Here is a 15,625-nt window from a genome sequence, read left to right as displayed (position 1 = left end):
ATCCTAGTGCCAGTCCCAGCCCCTATGCCTTGGGGTGCCTCCTGATGCTCTTCACTAAGTATCCCGTGGTCCCGAAGCATTTCCTTTGAAAAAATTAAGTGTCCAAACTACAGGTGGTGTAGCTTGCTTAACAGCCGGGATAATCCGCTGACTAGCAGACACTGCTACTAGGCACAAAGTATTTCCTGGGCTAGATGCAGTTAAAAATTTGTAAGTAGATACTCTCGTTGGATGCTGAGAAAGCATTCCATAGAGTCTCCTGGCACGCCATATATGATTCTCTTAAAAAGCTTGGGGTAGGGGTCTAGGGGACCCTTTTATAGCCAAAATCACGGCCCTGTATCACAATACGTCACCTAGGCTGAAGATAAATGGAACTGTAGCACCGAGGGCTCGGTTGCTACAGACGTATTGCACCTCACCCAGAGGTGTGATATCTCACTCTCAGATAAGGATGGAGTGTGGATCAGGACCCGACACCTGCATGCATTACACCACATTGCCGTGGGGCAGGGCGACCAATATGCCCCTGAGATGGGCACGACAGTCCCTGTCCCTGGCTGGAGTGGGGGGAGGGAACACTGAGGAAGGGGAACCCTGCAGTGCAGGAGCAGGGAGGAAGCAGTTCCTGGGTGCATTGAGAAGGGAGTATAAAAGGTGGGCACCATCTTAGTTCAGTGCAGAGAAGTCTGAGCAGAAGTGGCAGGGAGCAGGGGCTCTGCATGAGCTCTGCTCCGGAGGCGGGCCTAGTAACAGAGGCCCAGGCCTGCAAGAGGGAGAAGGAAGGAAGAGGAGCGGAGAAGGCTCCAGGAACGAGGAATGAAGGGATCCCAGGGGTGCGGACGGGCGAGTCGCCACCGCACGCCCGAATCCACCTGCGTGGAGGGGTCAGGCCAAAGGGGGAGACCGGTCCCCGAACTAGTGGAGGCAGGAAACGACCCTCAGCTAGAAACCGGAGGCTCTGACATTTTATGTGGTGCAGCCCCTTGCTCCACCCGCTAGGAAGGCACCACATAGGGTCAGGGAAACTGGCGCCAAGTTTACCAAGAGGAGGCCCGAGGCAGCCGGACAGAAGTGTTGGTAAGAAAGGCCAGACAAAGGACACACAAAGGGGGTCCTGTGAAGCGCTCCAAAGTTATCTGGGAGTTGTCTGAGCCCCTCACCTGGTGAGCACAGTACGAAGTGGGCAGCCGTTACCTGCAGACATGGTCTGGATAATAAGAACTGTGAGTAAAGGCCCTGAACTGCATCACTGACTCCGTGTCGTTACTGCTGCTGCCCTGCACCATCACCCCCATCCTCCGCATACACTGCCCTGAGGCTATACTCCTCCCGTGGGGAGTTATGCTACGCTCTGCTGCACCCACAACACCAGCCTTAGCGGTCTGCCCTGTAGCGGCGGTTCACTCTGACCGCAATCCACGGGTGGCGTAGTCGGACATTTAAACATCAAAACCACATAAATAGTTCCGCCACTGGTTTGACCGCCCTGAGCCACGGAACCGGATCGCCGCCACGAAGACTACAACCACCAGCATCCACCAAAAAGGGTCCGGCTCCGGGTGTCCCAAGGCCCAGGGGGTGCGTCAGAACATTTTCATCACCTTTCACAATCACCAATGGGACAAGGCAGGGATGTCCTCTGTCCCCTCTCTTATACATCCTAGTGACGGAGCACCTGCTCTCATCAATTCGCCATAACCCCAATATTAGGTGGATTGAGGTGGGAGGCACCGAGTACAAGTGCTCTCTATTTGCTGATGATGTCCTAGTATATATCACTCAATCACATATATCCATCCCTGCTGTTATGGCTGAAATAGATCACTTTGTTACATGGTAAAATTTTAAAATCAATGCAGCGAAGTCTGAGGCCCTCGATGTCTCCCTCCCTAAATCCATATAGGATTCCATCCAGTCCAACTTTCCCTTTGCCTGGCCCTCACAGGGTATCAAATACTAAGGAATTCCTATTCATAGAGACCTCTCCCATCTATGTTATCTTAATTTTGGGCCCTTTATTGAACAATTCCATACAGACCACGGTTGGCAAGTTAGAACTGTAAGATTCACTACGTGAACCACTGGTGTTTTGTGGAAAAGCACATGTACACCGCGTTCCAAATTATTATGCAAAAAGTGTTTAGGAGTGATAAGGGAAGAATTTGTTTGTTTGTCAGTTAAACTCATTGATGGTGATGTGTGTCAGGGCTCTTTATATCACTGTAAGCAATTGCAGACACCTGTGCTAATTAGTTTGGCAGGTGTGTCCAATGAAAGGCAAGACTACTTAAGAAGGCTCTCTCACATTATTAAGCAGCCTACATTTTCTGCCAAAATGGGAAAGAAAAAGGATGTGTCGGCTGCTGAGAAGCAACAAATTGTGGAGTGTTTAGGTCAAGGCATGACTACAATCAACATTGTGCGATGATCAGGATGAAGTGTCTTGGCAATCAAGAAGTATGTAGCTGATTCACAGTACACACATGTGCGTGCTGATAAGGGCAAATTGAGGACTCTTTCCTACAGGCAATTACGTCAGGTTGAAAGAGCAGCGGCAAAAAAGCCTTGTCATAGCAGCAGACAAGTTTTTGAAGCTGCTTGTGCCTCCAACGTCCCCCGAACAACAAGATGCAGGGTCCTTCAGAGGTTTGCAGCTGTGCATACGCCATCCTGTCGACCTCCTCTATCCACTTCACACAAGCAGAAACGGCTCCAGTGGGCCAAACATTACATGAAGACTGATTTCAAAACTGTTTTGTTCACGGATGAGTGCCGTGCAGCGCTCAATGGTCCAGATGAATGGAGTGGAGGATGGCTGGTTGATGGACACCCCACGCAAACACGGCTACAGCGCCAACAAGGAGGAGGTGGAGTAATGTTTTGGGCTGGAATCATGGGGAGAGAGATTGTCGGCCCCTTTAGGATCCCTGAAGGCGCTAAAGATGAACTCCATAATGTATGTGGATTTTCTCAAACAGCACTTCCTGCCATGGTTCAAGAAGAAGAACCGTGTATTTCACAGCAAGATCATTTTTCTGCATGATAATGCACCATCTCATGCTGCACATAAAACATCTGCATCTCTGGCTGATATGGGCATAAAAGGGGACAAACTTATGGTGTGACCCCCATGCTCCCCTGACCTCTACCCCATTCAGAACCTTTGGAGCATCATTAAAAGGAGTGTCTATGATGGCGGGAGGCAGTTCACATCTAAGCAACAGCTCTGGGAGGGTATTCTGTCCTCATGCAAAACAATTGAAGCAGAAACCATCCAAAACCTGACAAATTCAATGGACGAGAGAGTTCAGAAGCTCCATTCGAACAAGGGGTCCTATGTGAAAATGTAACATCACCTAGAATAAAGTTTTGAGTTGAAAACTGTTTGATTTCAGTTTCTAACAACCTGCTAATGCTTATAATTTCAAAAATGACCATTTTTTTGGTCTTTATTAAAATGAAAAGGTTGATCGAAAAGTTTGGGGGATCTAAGAGTGTGGCAACCCAGTAGTCATGATTACTTCGAATTCTGACAATATGAGGGTCATGCTGCAGGTAGTGCAGCAAGAAGGCACTTATGTGTCTTGCGCATCTCGGAGCCCCAAAATTATTTTCCGGGCTAGATGCAGCTAAAAATTATTTTTAATTTTAAATCTGGTGAAGCTTATTATAGATGGCCTAATAGGATCAGTGCTGCACACTGCTACAAAGCCCAAATTATTTTCCAGTCAAGATACAGATAAATATGATTAGTAATTTGAAACCTTAAAACGGTTGGTAGGGTGATTTTAACCAATCATCAAGCTTTTACTCTCCCCAGGATGACACAGGGGTAGAAAAGTCGTTTCGGATCCATGATTTGTTCATCTTTATGAACGTGAGTCTGTCTACATTATCAGTGGAGAGCCGCGTGCGCTTATTTGTCAGCACACCACCAGCAGCGCTGAACACACGTTCAGACAGAACGCTGGCTGCGGAGCATGACAAGATCTCCAAGGCGTAAGTGGCTAGCTCCGGCCATTTATCCAGATTGGAAGCCCAAAAAGAGCAAGGGTCCAGTGACACAGTCGTGGCTTCAATGTTTACTTGGAGATACTCCTGTACCATCGTCTCTAGGCGTTGACTATGTGTCAGACTTCTTGTCTCCTGTGGCCTTGCAAAGGATGGGCTAAAAAAGTGGTGAAATGATTCCGCAAAATTGATGTTACCAGCAGATACTGTGGTTGTGTTACGGTTTGAGTGCTGAACACTTGACGGTCCCACGGTTGGCAAGTTGGAACTGTGAGATTCACTACGTGCACCACTGGTATTTTGTGGAAAAGCACATGTAAGATTCTGCAACAGTCTCTGCTGATACTCCTGCATGCGTGCATCCCTTTCTATGGCAGGAATAATTTCTGCAAATTTACTTTTGTACCGGGGATCTAACAGTGTGGCAACCCAGTAGTCAGGATTATTTCTAATTCTCACAATTCGAGGGTCATGTTGCAGGTAGTGCAGCAAGAAGGCACTCATGTGTGTTGCGCATCCAGGAGCACCAAGTCCCTGTTGTGTTGGTGGCGAGGTAACAATCATGCTTCCTTCCTCTGTCCTCTCCCCCCAACCTCGCACAACAGAAATGTGATCAAGGTCTCCCTCATCTGATGAGTCTTCCATCAGTTCGTCCTCCACTTCTTCCTGGGCTCCTGCACCTTCCTCACTAGTTTGGCTGCTACCATGCGCCCTGGTAAAATCATCTCCCCCACCCTCACATGCCTGCCGCCCTGGTGCTGCCGACCGTCTGGACCTTGCAGATGTTAGCCCTTCCGCATACAACTCCTCCTCCTCTACTTCCTCCACCTCCTCTTGTGCCACCACCTGACTCCGAATTCTGTTTAACATGTGCTCCAGCATGTAAATCACCGGAATAGTCATGCTGATAATGGCATCGTCAGCACTAAACATCTTCGTCGCCATTTCAAAACTGTGCAGAAGGGTGCATAGGTCCCTGATCTGAGACCACTCCTCCAGCGTGATTTGCCCCACCTCTGAATCTCGTTGGCCCAGGCTATACGTCAGAACCTATTGCACCAGGGCTTGTCGGTGCTGCCACAGTCGCTGCAACATGTGCAGAGTTGAATTCCACCGGGTAGGCACATCGCATTTTAGCCGGTGAAGTGGCAGGCCCAACGACTTCTGTAGAGATGTAAGTCGCTGAGCTGCGGGATGCGAACGGCGGAAGTGAGCACACAGCGACCGTGCCCTCTGCAGAAGGCCATCTAGTCTGGGATAGTGGGCTAAAAATTGCTGGACAACCAGTTTCAACACGTGAGCCATACAAGGCACGTGTGTGACATTGCCCCGGCGAAGGGCCGCACCCAGGTTTGCAGCATTGTCGCACACGGCCTTCCCTGGTTTCAGGTCCAGTGGAGACAACCATTCATGAAATTGGTTCTCCAGAGCTGACCACAACTCCTCAGCTGTGTGACTCACATTTCCCAGACATTTCAATGTAAAAACCGCCTGATGACGTTGAGCCCTACTGCCAGCATAGTAAGGAGGTGTGCAGGATCCCTTCTGCGCAGTTAGAAAGCTTGTGGCATGACCAGACAGGCTTTGGGTGCAGGTGGAAGACCGAGAGGAGGTTGAGGAGGCAGAAGCAGTGGAGGAAAAATGACATAAAGAGGATTGACGCATAACTCGTGGGGACGGCAAGACTTGGACAGCAGCCCCTTGTCCTGCTGTCACCATAGTTACCCAGTGCCCAGTCAGCGACATGTAACGCCCCTGTCCATGCCTACTCGTCCAAGTGTCTGTGGTGAAATGCACCCTGTCACACACAGAGTTTCTCAAAGAAGCGGTGATGTTGTGTGCGACATGCTGGTGGAGCGCAGGCACACCTTTCTTTGAGAAATAGTGCCGACTGGGCATCTGGTATTGGGGCACTGCGACGGACATAAGGTCTCGAAAATCCTCTGTGTCCACCAGGCGGAAAGGCAGCATTTCTGTAGCCAAGAGCTTGCAGATGGTGAAATTCAACTTCTTAGCTTTCTCATGGCTAGGAGGAAATGGTCTTTTACTTGTCCACATCTGAGGGACCGAGGGCTGGCTATTGTGCTTAGACGAGGTTGATAAGGGTGTCCCCGGCAAACTGCCGGTCTGTGAGGAAGATGCAGGCGGACATGTTAGGTTGCCTTGATCCAAAGGTGGTGCTATCGATGTCGGACAGCGCTCAAGACCAGCTGGTGTTACCACCTACAAAGAAAATGATGACCTGCCAATCACGCTGGCTGTTGCGGGTAAAGAGGTGGCAGGTCTGCGCCCCAAAACAGGTGTGACTGCTGTCCCCCCAGTCACAGAGGATGAAGGGGCCGCGGATGCACAAGATATGGCAGACGGTGGTTGGCCCGGCCGGCTAGACCGCATTGTAGCACACTGAGCTTCCCACTGCAACTTATGCTTCATGTCCATATGCCGGTTCATGCATGAAGTACTCAAACTATGTATTTTTTGGCCTCTACTTAGCTTTTGCTGACAAATGTTACAGATAACACGAGTTGGGTCATCTTTATCGATCTGAAAAAATGCCCAGGCTATGCAAGGCTTAGCACCCATGCGACCTGAAGAGCCACCACGACTTGTGGTGAGAGGCAGAGTTGTGTTTGAGGATGCAGTTGTTGACGTGCTTCCAGTACTACGTCTCTGTCCAGGAAGGCGCAACCTGACCTCGTCGTCACTAGCATCTTCCTCCACCTCCTCTGCTGACCTCATCTCTTGGCTGACTGTGGGTTGACAGTAAGTGGGATCTCCGACCTCATCATCATCACCCTGTGCGTTATCACACCCGTCGTCCTCAGAGCCAACCTGTTCCTGCCCTGACAAAAAACTAAAGTTGTCGCTCCAATCAGGTATTTGAGTCTTATCATCGTCTTCCTCATTGTCTCCACCAACAGGAGTTACAGTTTGGGAATGAGGGTCTACATTATGGTCAGAACCTTCTGCGTCTGGTCCTGGATCCGACTCATAAAGATTCTGGGCATCAGTGCAGATCATTTCCTCGTCTGGATTCACAGAAGCGCTGGAGTCGACCTCTGATTCCCAGGCTATAGTATGAGTAAACAGCTCTGCAGACTCAACCATCTGTTCTACCTCATACTCAGACGGGCAGCTGGAGATTTGGGAGCTGTGAGGAAGCAAGTGCGATTTGGGTGACACCTTTGAGGACTGGAGTATTTGTGATGTTGAAGTTGATGTGGAGGAGAGCCCACTTAAAGGAGCACTTGATATCCGTTGAAGCACCTGCTGTTTTTGTGCCTCATCTGGAATTTGTAGCAATTGGCGTGGCCGTAAGAAAGGGATCTTATCACATTGTCCGCTAAAAGAAGTAGACATTTTAGTTTGGCTGGAAGATGGTCTTTCTTCTGCACCTACCCCACGGACACAACCTTTTTTCCCCTTCCCAACACGCCTATTCCCCTTTCCACCAGCAGCAGGCCTTTTTCCACTCATTTTGGTGGTTAACTAATTCACAACTCTGGAGTTGTTTGCACAAAAAAACAATGGATGGTAACCGAGCAGAGCTGAGTGGCCAAACTGTGGTATTAGGCCAAAACTATTGGCTGGGTTAGATGCAGAAAAAAATTATTTTTAATTTGCAACCTGATGGAGGTCAGTATAGATGGACTAATAGACCAAGTCCCACACACCGCTAGAAGCCCAAATATTTTTTCAGAGCTAGATGCAGAAATTTTTTTTATTCAATTTGCAACCTGATGGAGGTCAGTATAGATGGACTAATAGACCAAGTCCCACACACTGCTAGAAGCCCAAATATTTTTTCAGAGCTAGATGCAGAAAAAAATTATTTTTAATTTGCAACCTGATGGAGGTCAGTATAGATGGACTAATAGACCAAGTCCCACACACCGCTAGAAGCCCAAATATTTTTTCAGAGCTAGATGCAGAAAAAAATTATTTTTAATTTGCAACCTGATGGAGGTCAGTATAGATGGACTAATAGACCAAGTCCCACACACCGCTAGAAGCCCAAATATTTTTTCAGAGCTAGATGCAGAAAAAAATTATATTCAATTTGCAACCTGCTGGAGGTCAGTATAGAAGGACTAATAGAACAAGTCCCACACACTGCTAGAAGCCCAAATATTTTTTCAGAGCTAAATGAAGAAAAAAATTATATTTAATTTGCAACCTGATGGAGGTCAGTATAGATGGACTAATAGACCAAGTCCCACACACTGCTAGAAGCCCAAATATTTTTTCAGAGCTAGATGCAGAAAAAAAATATTTTTAATTTGCAACCTGATGGAGGTCAGTATAGATGGACTAATAGACCAAGTCCCACACACTGCTAGAAGCCCAAATATTTTTTCAGAGCTAGATGCAGAAAAAAATTATTTTTAATTTGCAACCTGATGGAGGTCAGTATAGATGGACTAATAGACCAAGTCCCACACACCGTTAGAAGCCCAAATATTTTTTCAGAGCTAGATGCAGAAAAAAATTATATTCAATTTGCAACCTGCTGGACGTCAGTATAGAAGGACTAATAGAACAAGTCCCACACACTGCTAGAAGCCCAAATATTTTTTCAGAGCTAAATGAAGAAAAAAATTATTTTTAATTTGCAACCTGATGGAGGTCAGTATAGATGGACTAATAGACCAAGTCCCACACACTGCTAGAAGCCCAAATATTTTTTCAGAGCTAGATGCAGAAAAAAATTATTTTTAATTTGCAACCTGATGGAGGTCAGTATAGATGGACTAATAGACCAAGTCCCACACACCGCTAGAAGCCCAAATATTTTTTCAGAGCTAGATGCAGAAATTTTTTTTATTCAATTTGCAACCTGATGGAGGTCAGTATAGATGGACTAATAGACCAAGTCCCACACACTGCTAGAAGCCCAAATATTTTTTCAGAGCTAGATGCAGAAAAAAATTATATTCAGTTTGCAACCTGATGGAGGTCAGTATAGATGGACTAATAGAATGATGCTATGCCCAAAAGATTTTACTTCACTAGGTGCAGTAAAAAAATTGGTATTCTATACACAGGTGGTATATCTTGCAACACAGATAGGCTACTCCACTGACTAACACACTCTGCAATAGGCCAAAAAGGATTAGCTTTGCTAGATTCAGCCAAATGCTGTGAAAAAAACTTGCACAGCACTGGCACAGACCTGCCTGCCAAAAACTGATAGGAACTGATGTAACCTAGTCCTGAAAAGGACTCCAATTACAATTAGTCTTTACTCCCACAATCTATCTATTTAAGAGCACAGACCTGCCTGATAAAAGTCGTAGGAAATGCTGTAACCTAGTCCTTAAAAGGACTGCAATCACAACTATTCCCTACTCCCAAGCTATCTGTATATTTGTGCGAAAATTGGCTTGAAATTAACAAGGTATAGCGCACACAGCAACAGCGGTGCCGTCTAATACGCAGCTGCAGCAGTGAGAAGATGGTGGCGACGGGGAAAATGGCTTGGTCTTATAGGGCAAGGACATGTGACATACACTGCCAATCACACATGCCCTTGATTGTGTGAAAAAAAGCACTTCGCGCCGTGTGTGCGCTGCTGATAGGCTGACAGATTGCACCTCCCCACTGCAAATGCGGGAAAGAGAAAAAAAAATGGAGATCTTCATTGTTCCTGCAGAGATCCATCCCCTGCCCCTCCCCCCGCCCCGCTGTACACTCAAACTGCGTATTAACATTAATTTTCATCATTACTGAGAAAAAATCCAGTTATGATTTTGGTGCACGAACAGTTATCGAACATAACCTCGAACAGCCGAATTTTTGTCAAATTGTTCGTGTTCGCCGACCGGCTCGAACACCGCCCAAAACAGCTCGAATTTGAGATTGGCGAACAGTTCGAGTAGAACAACGCTCATCTCTAGTCACCAGCAAAGCCTCCCCACACCATCACACCTCCTCCTTCATGCTTCACGGTGGGAACCAGGCATGTAGAGTCCATCCGTTCACCTTTTCTGTGTCGCACAAAGACACGGTGGTTGGAACCAAAGATCTCAAATTTGGACTCATCAGACCAAAGCACAGATTTCCACTGGTCTAATGTCCATTCCTTGTGTTCTTTAGCCCAAACAAGTCTCTTCTACTTGTTGCCTGTCCTTAGCAGTGGTTTCCTAGCAGCTATTTTACCATGAAGGCCGGCTGCACAAAGTCTCCTCTTAACAGTTGTTGCAGAGATGTGTCTGCTGCTAGAACTCTGTGTGGCATTGACCTGGTCTCTATTCTGAGCTGCTGTTAACCTGCGATTTCTGAGGCTGGTGACTCGGATAAACTTATCCTCAGAAGCAGAGGTGACTCTTGGTCTTCCTTTCCTGGGGCGGTCCTCATGTGAGCAAGTTTCTTTGTAGCGCTTGATGGTTTTTGCAACTGCACTTGGGGACACTTTCAAAGTTTGCTAAATTTTTCGGACTGACTGACCTGCATTTCTTAAAGTAATGATGGCCACTCGTTTTTCTTTACTTAGCTGCTTTTTTCTTGCCATAATACAAATTCTAACAGTCTATTCAGTAGGACTATCAGCTGTGTATCCACCAGACTTCTGCACAACACAACTGATGGTCCCAACCCCATTTATAAGGCAAGAAATCCCACTTATTAAACTTGACAGGGCACACCTGTGAAGTGAAGACCATTTCCGGTGACTACCTCTTGAAGGTCATCAAGACAATGCCAAGAGTGTGCAAAGCAGTCATCAAAGCAAAAGGTGGCTACTGTGAAGACCCTAGAATATAAGACATATTTTCAGTTGTTTCACTCTTTTTTGTTAAGTATATAATTCCACATGTGTTAATTCATAGTTTTGATGCCTTCAGTGTGAATGTACAATTTTCATAGTCAAGAAAATATAGAAAAATCTTTAAATGAGAAGGTGTGTCCAAACTTTTGGTCTGTACTGTATGTACCATCCTGACAAACTTTGAGGAGGCCACCAAGATGGTGAGTGGCGATGACGCCATCATTAGTGTCAGCATCCCACTTGTCTGTCTTTTGCAACGCTCTCTGCAGAGAATTAAAGAGGAGGCATTGCAGCCAGAGTTTGATGAGATGGATCAAGAAGCCGTAGCGGGCGATTACACATAGCCCAGCCTCATCTCATCCCAACGTGCATTGGGGGACAATGAGGGAGAGTAGGAGGAGGAAGAACAGGAGCTGGTATCATGCGCTGTAGACGGTAGTACCTGTACAACTGTCATACCGTCGGTTCAGCGAGGGTGGCCTGAGGACAGGGGGGAGGAGGAGGAGGAGAGCATGTTCAGTCGTCATCTTGGTGAGGACACGGAAGTCTTGCCCATTACCAGTCTGGCACACATGGCTGACTTTATTTTACGCTGCCATAACCGTGACACTCGTGTTGTCAAAATTTTGGGTGACAGTCATTATTGGTTGGTGACTCTTTTATACCCCCGCTACAAGGAGAACTTTCACTCTCTTATTCCTGAGGTGGAGAGGTCTACAAAAATTGGGCAGTACCAGAAGGCCCTTGCTGCAGAACTGTTAAAAAAATTCCCATCTGAACACGCTAGCGGCAGAGGTCACAGTTCGTTGCCCAACCAAGGCATACAGGAGAGAGAGACACAACTCCTATCCAGCAGAGGCAGGGGATCGCTGTCAACGTTCTGGGACAGTTTTCTGAGACCCGCCCAGCATACAGGCCCTGAGGCGCGGGGTACTCTCACAAGGAGTGGAAAGTTTCACAAGATGGTGAGGGAGTACCTTGCCGACAGTACCAGTGTCCCCCTTGATTCCTCTGTGCCTTTTAATTATTGGGTATCCAAGCTGGACGCTTAAAATGAACTAGCTCTTTACGCCTTGGAGGTCCTAGCCTGCACTGCTGCTAGAGTGTTATCGGAGCATGTATTTAGTGCCGCTGGGGAAATTATAACTGATAAGCGCACTCGCCGGTCAACTGACAATGCTGACAAGCTGACCCTTATCAAAATGAACAAGGGCTGGATTGGGCTAGACTTCTCTTTACCACCAAATGACAGCAGAGCAACATAAAGTCAAATCCACTGTGTTATTTCGGGAGGTGTATTCCCATGCACGGCTTCACACCCACACATGGGTAAACGCTTCCTCATTTCGGCTGTTTTTTGCTCTTCTCCTTATCTTCAACCTCCACCACCACTATACCACCATGGTGACCATTGTCCATGTTGTCAGCATTGCAAGTTCCTCAGTCCTAATTTTTGACAGCTTTTGCTTGGAAGGCATAGGTAAAGACTATGGGAGACCCACTCCCCAATAATGGGAATAATGTTTGTAATATGCTGTACTGCATGGCTCTTGTAAGGGGCATAGCAAGTTTCTCAGTCCTAATTTTGGCAGCTTATGCTTGGAAGGCATAGGCAAAGACTATGGGAGACTCACTCCCCAATAATAGGAATAATGTTTTTAATATGCTGTACTGCATGGCTCTTGTAAGGGGCATTGCAAGTTCCTCCGTCCTAATTTTTGGCAGCTTTTGCTTGGAAGGCATAGGCAAAGACTATGGGAGACCTACTCCCCAATAATGGGAATAATGTTTTTAATATGCTGTACTGCATGGCTCTTGTAAGGGGCATTGCAAGTTCCTCCATCCTAACTTTTGGCAGCTTTTGCTTGGAAGGCATAGGCAAAGACTATGGAAGACCCACTCCCCAATAATGGGAATAATGTTTTTAATATGCTGTACTGCATGGCTCTTGTAAGGGACATTGCATGTTCCTCCATCCTAATTTTTGGCAGGTTTTGCTTGGAAGGCATAGGCAAAGTCTATGGGAGACCCACTCCCCAATAATGGGAATAATGTTTTTAATATGCTGTACTGCATGGCTCTTGTAAGGGGCATTAAAACCGTCCTGTTAAACCACTCCGAACTCCACGTCTCTACCAAGGAGCATTTAAATAGTCTTGTTAAGCTACTGTGACCTCAAAGTCTCTTCCAAGGGTCATTGATATTGTCTTTTTATTCCACTGCAACATCCAACACTCTTCCAAGGGTCATTGACATAGTCTTTTTATTCCACTGGTACCTCCATGTCTCTTCGAAGGGGCATTAAAACCATCAAGTTAAACCACTATGAACTCCATGTCTCTTCCAAGGGGCATTAAAACCGTCTTGTTAAACCACTCTGAACTCCACGTCTCTTCCAAGGGGCATTAAAACCATCTTGTTAAACCACTCTGAACTCCACGTCTTTTCCAAGGGGCATTAAAACCGTCTTGTTAAGCTACTGTAACCTCCTTGTCTCTTCCAAGGGGCATTGATATTGTCTTTTTATTCCACTGTGACCTCCACAACTCTTCCAAGGGGCACTGATATTGTCTTTTTATTCCACTGGGACCTCCACCACTCTTCCAAGGGGCATTGATATTGTCTTTTTATTCCACTGGGACCTCCACGTCTCTTCCAAGGGGCATTAAAACCGTCTCGAAAATCCACTCTGAAGTCCACGTCTCTTCCAAGGGGCATTAAAATCGTCTTCTTAAGCTACTGTGACCTCCACGTCTCTTCCAAGGTTCTTTGATATTGTCTTTTTATTCCACTGTAACCTCCACCACTCTTCCAAGGGGCATTGATATTGTCTTTTTATTCCACTGGGACCTCCACCACTCTTCCAAGGGGAATTGATATTGTCATTGTCTTTTTATTCCACTGGGACCTCCACCACTCTTCTAAGGGGCATTGATATTGTCTTTTATTCCACTGGGACCTCCACGTCTCTTCCAAGGGGCATTAAAACCATCTTGTTAAACCACTCTGAACTCCATGACTCTTCCAAGGGGCATCAAAACCATCTTATTAAGCTACTGTGACCTCCATGTCTCTTCCAAGGGGCATTAAAACCGTCTTGTTAAACTACTCTGAACTCCATGTCTCTTCCAAGGGGCATTAAATTCATCTTTTTAAGCTTTGGTGACCTCAACGCCTCTTCCAAGGGACATTGATATTGTCTTTTTATTCCACTGGGACCTCCACCACTCTTCCAAGGGGCATTGATATTGTCTTTTTATTCCACTGGGACCTGCTCCACTCTTCCAAGGGGCATTGAAATTGTCTTTTTATTCCACTGGGACCTCCACGTCTCCACCAAGGAGCATTAAAACCGTTTTTTTAAACCACTCTGAACTCCACGTCTCTTCCAAGGGGCATCAAAACCGTCTTGTTAAGCTACTTTGACTTCCACAACTCTTCCAAGGGGCATTAAAACCATCAAGTTAAACCACTCTGAATTCCACGTCTCTTCCAAATGGCATTAAAATCATCTTGTTAAGAAACTGTGACCTCCACATCTCTTCCAAGGGGCATTGATATTGTCTTTTTATTCCACTGGGACCTCCACCACTCTTCCAAGGGGCATTGAAATTGTCTTTTTATTCCACTGGGACCTCCACGTCTCTTCCAAGGGGCATTAGAACTGTCTTGTTAAACACTCTGAACTCCACGTCTCTTCCTAGGGGCATTAAAATCGTCTTGGTAAGCTACTGTGACCTCCACGTCTCTTCCAAGAGTAATTGATATTGTCTTTTTATTCCACTGGGACCTCCACGTCTCTTCCAAGGGGCATTAAAACCGCCTTGTTATCCCACTCTGAACTCCACGTCTCTTCCAAGCGGCATTAAAACCGTCTTGTTAAACCACTCTGAACTCCACCACTCTTCCAAGGGGCATTGAAATGTTGTTTTTTAATTACCTCTTACCTCCACTACTCTCCCAACGGGCATTGCTTTTCCTCCTAATTTTAGTCAGATTTTGCTTTTCAATGCATAGGCGAACACTAAGGGAGACCCACTCCCTAATAATGGGTAGAAGGTTTTTAGTACTCTGTAATCCACGTCTGTTTCAAGGGGCATTGCAGTTCCTCATAATTTTTGGAAAGCCTTCCGTTCACTGCTTAGGACAACAGTGTACAGGAGACCCAGTTGCTATAAATGGAAAAAACGGTTTAGTTAAGGCCTTCTAACCTCCATGTCACTTCAAAGGGGCATTGGAGTGCCTCGAAATATTTGGTAGGCATTGCACTCACTGTATGCCCTATAACTGTGTAGCCGAACCGCTCCTTTTGCTACAGAAACATATCCTACAAGACATGTGTTGTTGACTGGCCTGATATTGATGTGAATGGTCCCTGTTCCTCCTGCTCTTTCTCCTTTGCCACCACCTCATCCATCATTCATCACCTGAAGCTTTGTTTTAACGGGAGTCATAGAACTGGGATAGTAGCAGGAAAACATCCAGCAATCCTCGGAGGAGGTAGGATATGCGCCAAAACACTGACCACCTCAGGGATAGCCGCTAATACATACATGGGCTTGCATTCCAAGGAACAGAAAGCTAAGGATATGGATGGCCTCATGATCATGAATAATTTTCTCGTTGTGTAGGAGGCCGACCACTGCTGCTGTCTACCTTCTGAACTTTGTGTTGAAGCCTGATTGACCCAGGACCCGCAATCCTCTATGTCTAAAGGACGTGTTGCATCCCAGTGTTCAACTGTGTCCCGGCTACCACAATATTAACCCAGTGTGAAAGCGTCAGTGAGATGGACCATCCCTGGCCACATTCACTTGTCCACATGTTTGTGGTTAGACTGTCCAT

Source organism: Phyllobates terribilis, unplaced genomic scaffold, assembly GCF_046119375.1.
Source record: "Phyllobates terribilis strain yellow unplaced genomic scaffold, ASM4611937v1 Scaffold_9__5_contigs__length_417890890, whole genome shotgun sequence".
Taxonomy (NCBI): Eukaryota; Metazoa; Chordata; class Amphibia; order Anura; family Dendrobatidae; genus Phyllobates; species Phyllobates terribilis.
Note: the sequence above shows the minus strand (reverse complement) of the source record.